The sequence below is a fragment of the Corvus brachyrhynchos genome, unplaced genomic scaffold, assembly GCF_000691975.1.
Source record: "Corvus brachyrhynchos isolate BGI_N302 unplaced genomic scaffold, ASM69197v1 scaffold69, whole genome shotgun sequence".
NCBI lineage: Eukaryota > Metazoa > Chordata > Aves > Passeriformes > Corvidae > Corvus > Corvus brachyrhynchos.
In genome coordinates this window covers 1,476,494-1,481,408 of record NW_008240228.1, presented here as the reverse complement: position 1 = coordinate 1,481,408, position 4,915 = coordinate 1,476,494, and positions in this window count along the sequence as shown.

Sequence of the window (4,915 nt, the reverse complement as noted above, 5' to 3'; positions counted from 1 at the left end):
TCTCTGTGGGGTGAAACCTCAGCCTTCAGTTTAATAAATGCGACTGCAGAAGCCGAAAGGGTGAGTCACAAAGCCAGTTGTGTAAGCACACGTGATGGAAGCACACAGGACATGCATTTCCGTCACAGAGGATTGCTTGGATCTGGCAAAGCCCTTTGGATGGGCACTGGTTGGGACACAGCCCTAGCCATCACCTCCCATCTGGTGCCAGACAGGGCTCAGGCAGACAGTCTGTCCTCCTTTTAAAGGATAAATTAGGAAATGGGAAAGGGAGGGGAAGAGGGATGAGTGCTTCTAAACCTCCCCCAAGAGAAGCTGCCGGCACAAGACACCTTTGCAGTGTGCAGCCTGCAAACAGTGCTGACAGTGGGATGCAGAGCCCACGGAAGCAAGGGCTGTGGCATGTCCTGGCTCCAGCTGGGCAGTGTTTTCCTGACCCCTCTGCTCAGCAGACTGCAAAGCCTTCACTGGGATTAAACACCTGCCTGACCACAGGAGCCACAGTGGGGCAGGGGGCTGCTTGCCAGGACAGGTTCCTGCCTCTCTTCTGCACTGGCTCATGCTTGGGAAAAACAAGGATGCCCACAGAGCAGCACCAGGGGACAGGAAAGGGGGAGCAAACACCTGCGGGTGCTGCTGCTGCTGCTGTGGCAGAGATGTCTTGACCTCAGAGAGGAACCTGCTGCATCCCCACAGGGTCTGGAAGGAAAACAAAAGCTACAACTTGAAATCAGCTCCAGGGCCAGCTGTGCCTTTACATCACCATCGCTCACAAGTTTCCATCCCATGGCTGTGACTGCCTTTGGTGGTGTAGGTAGACCCTCAGAAAAGCAACAAGGGGTCGGATCCCCTTTGTTCTCCTCACTAAGACTGTCTCTTTTCCTTACCCCCTGCCTCCAGCCAGATGTGCTCACTACCTCTCTCCTGCCAGCCTTTGCGTTCACCCTGGTGTTCATTCAGCAATTCAGGAAGCTGATCCAGATGAAATCCTCAGCAAGAAAAAAAAAAGAAGTTTCCAACCAGAATATAAGCACTGTCTTTGAAAACACACACAAAAAACCCCTTTCTAATATGTTTTTAAAAAAAAATAGAAGAAAGAAAGTGATTGAAGTGTCTTCATAAAAATTTCCTTTTAAGTTGAAGAGAAGTGCCATAAAAATACCAACCTTCTAACACCATAAATTGAGTTGTAGAGGAGATGGTGCCTTTACCAAAAGAGGCTGTTTGGAATTCATCACTGGTTTACTCTTTTAAAATAAATCCGCTGGCAAAGTTGTGATGTGACCTACTTAATTTGTTGTCTTGAAACTTGATGAGCATTTAAGATTTGTTCCCAAAGCCTGGAAAATGAGAGAAGGGGGAAAAATGCAGGCACCATACCCAAACCCCTGCATTGAGATGCTGCCTTCTTTCAGACCCTACAGGAGGCAGTGGCTGCAGCAGTGCTGCTCGTGAGAGGAAAGCTGGGCTCCAGTGGCCCTCACAAGAGGGTCCAGTCCATCATCCTGCCTAAAGCAGATCAGACACTGTTTCTAGCAGAGATTTGTTCCATGTATTTTGAAAGGTTTCCACCGATGGAGGTTTTACCCCACACCTGAGCAAGCCATCTTTCTCACCGCTAAGTTTTTGCAGAAGCCTCCTCCCTTTCTGCTTCCAAGGCAGCCTTTTCTACAGATGACAGACACAGTGAGCAACACCTTCCCTGTCTCCTTGCAGACATCACTGACAGAGCTGGATGTTTTCACTATTCCAAGCCCTTAATCTTGTAGCTCCTTGCACTTTCTCTCTTGCTCTCTTCTCACTTTCTCATTTTTATTCGCTTTCCACAAAATGTGGAGCCCAAACCCACGGGGCTTTGTCTGCCAGGGTACACTTTTGTGGACACCTTTTTGTTCCAATGCACCACAGCTCCAACACACTCCTGCACTTGTTTCAGGTTCAGTGCACATCCTCATGCTGTCAACCCACCCTTTGGAAAACTATCCACAATTCACTTAGAATCCATTTGCCTCTGTTACTATTTTCATAAAGTAAGACTATATTGACTGCCATATCCAAAACAACAAAAAAAAAAACCTAATCAAACACTATACAGCTCCCTCAAAAATCCCAAATCTCCTCACGCTTTCCCTGGTGAGACACTGAAAAACTCCCTCGGCATCACCAGAAGCACAGTACTGCACCAAAAATGTGGGTCAAGGGCTCCAGAAAATCAAAGGTTTGGCAAGTAGACCTTGGTGTTTTGACTAAAAATCCTTAAGAGGTTTAAAAGTGTTTGGGTGTCCGGGGATTTTATTTGTAGGGAGAGAAATCAATTATATCTACCTGGTTGTATTTATAGCAGCTTAATCTTCTTTGAGATTTCATACCTTCTCTGATTCGATAAGACTGTGGCCCTTTAACAAGCTGAAGTATTCATATCCTTATGACAATCTGGCACTGGAATTGTTTGCTTTAGCACTGCAGATTGCACAAGAGACATGAAAGGTTTCAGCGTAGCTGGAAAGTCACTTTTGATGAAATCACCCATCGCTCCAGGGGTTGCATTCTTTACAATTTGTGCATACTGATGATATGTGTCTTCAGATTCATTTTGGCAACCCTGTGCCATTTTCAGAAATCCATCTGGGACTCAGGAACAAAGGCACACGAACATGAGGAAGACTGAGCTGGCACAGCTACTGGCTGGAATTTCTTTAAGGAAGCTCAACCGCTTCATTTTGCTGGCAGGAAAAGATAGGAAAATGAGTGTTCCTGTTCTTGATGAACTTTGCGATATTGTTAAATCCCTCAGACAACATATAATTCATGACAAAGCTGTGGCAGAATTCCTTTGCACTTATCCACAGTGTGGATCTCCCCCAAAACACAGATCTCTGCCTTCATTTCATACACAAAAATTGCCCAGATGAACAATAGCTCTAACTTTAGAGAAAAATCAGAACACTTGCCTCTATTTTTTTTGCTTCAACACCACAAAAATGTATTATTATTATTCCATCAGTGCATCTTTTCTTGCACTAAAAGAAAAAAACCACAGAAGCAGACTCCATGCTGTGATATGGATTGGCAGGTGACTTTTGAAGAGAATTTTCCAGGTAATGGCTTGAGCTTTGCCATGGAAACCCTGAAGGGGAAGGCCCAAATGATGCCCCATACTTGGCAATGCCCCTCAGCACCAATGGCATCCAGCAGCACTCCCGAGGCAGCATGAGGGCACATCCCTGAGCCTGGAGCAGAATGAGGAGGTGCCGCTTACACGAGCCCTGATCACCAATCTGACCTAAATCTCCTCCATAGGTGCTGGTGGATATTTGAGTTACACCAGCCATGGATTTAGCCCTGAACAGCAAGCTGTAATTAATACCCATCCCAGCTTTGCATTTCTATTGGAGAAGAGCTGTGAATCACTGAAGTGGAGCCTTGCAGAGGAAATCCTCAGCCACAACAAAAAGATTTCATGCTTTATCTCCCCCTCTCAAGTATTTTACCAGACAGATGGAGGATTTTCCTCCCAGTGACAACAATAACTACGCTCATTGAAGAAAAATATGTGGAACAGGAAGAGCTACATTCCTTGCGTGAAAAATAAGAGCGGTCTGTGCCAACTGCATGTTTCAGGAACAACTCATCCACATGAAAAAATGGCTGCTGTGATAGTGTCCTGAACAGTGAGGCAACGGTAATGTGCTACATAACTGACAGATGGGAAAAGTAGAGGAAAAAACGAGGCTTGGTCTTTGTTTCTCCCTAAGACTCCATTATTAATATGCCCCTTTGACTCACATTTGAATGACTTGCATCTTCCCCACTCCCTGCTCCACTGCTTTGTGTAGCAACTCCACCTTATTCCAAGCTGCACCATTCTCAAAAGTTTCATTATTTTGTGTTGAAGAGTGTTCGAGAAATAAATCCTGATGTCTTGGGCTCTTCAGGGCATAGATTTGGAAAGCTTGTCCTTCAGTCATCTAGGTGTAAACTTAACTTAATCTGTATGTCCCTAAATTAATTCAGCTTACCCAAGGGGCATGGCTTAAGTGCAGCCTGGTAGTCCGGAAAACACTATTGTATTTGAAAAAGAGGATGATGATGACAATGATGATGATGATGATAGAAAATTATTGTTGTTGTTGCTGTTGTTATTACTATTACTATAGTGGTCGATGTTATAATTTTAAAATTTAATATTATTATTATTATTACTATTATTATAGAAAGAGAACTCAAAAGGGAGAATAAAGAGCTGGGGAATATTTCCAAACCCTAAACCTAACCCTAACCCCAAGCCTGACCCTAACCCTAACCATTTCCTAACCCTAACCCTAAGCCTAACCCTAACCTGAGTTTAGCTCAGTTGGTTGGAGCATGGTGCTTATAACACAAGGGTTTGGGGTGTAATCTCACTTAAGAGTTGGACTCGATGATCCTTTTGGGTCCTTTCCAACTCAGAATATTTTGTGAGTCTGTGAACCTCTGCTAAATGGGAAAAGAATGGCAAGGACATCAGCCTTACATGTGCGATAAGGCAGCACCCACATTTTACAAAATCGGGTGCTTAAAATGCAAGGAGAACGCAATTCCCACTTTCTACCTGAGCACTGTCATTCTCAGAGCAGGAGTCCATGGATGTTTCCCAGTTCCAGACTCCCTGATGGTGCCGGTGCAAGTGCATCTCCCACATCCCGTAGGTTTGCTCAAGTCACCCATGGCCAAGACAGCAAAGGGCGGTGTCTCCTTTAAACCAGGGTGCTGTGACTCATTGCCATCGTGACAGATCTGCAGGAAACACAGGGCAAGATCAAAGGCAGAAGAAGAGACTTTGCCGATGTGCCAAGTGCTGGGATGCAAAGGAGAAGGGGAGGCTCAGGGGCTGCGCCATCGCCCGCTGCCGGCAGCCGCGGGGCCGGGGGGGGCC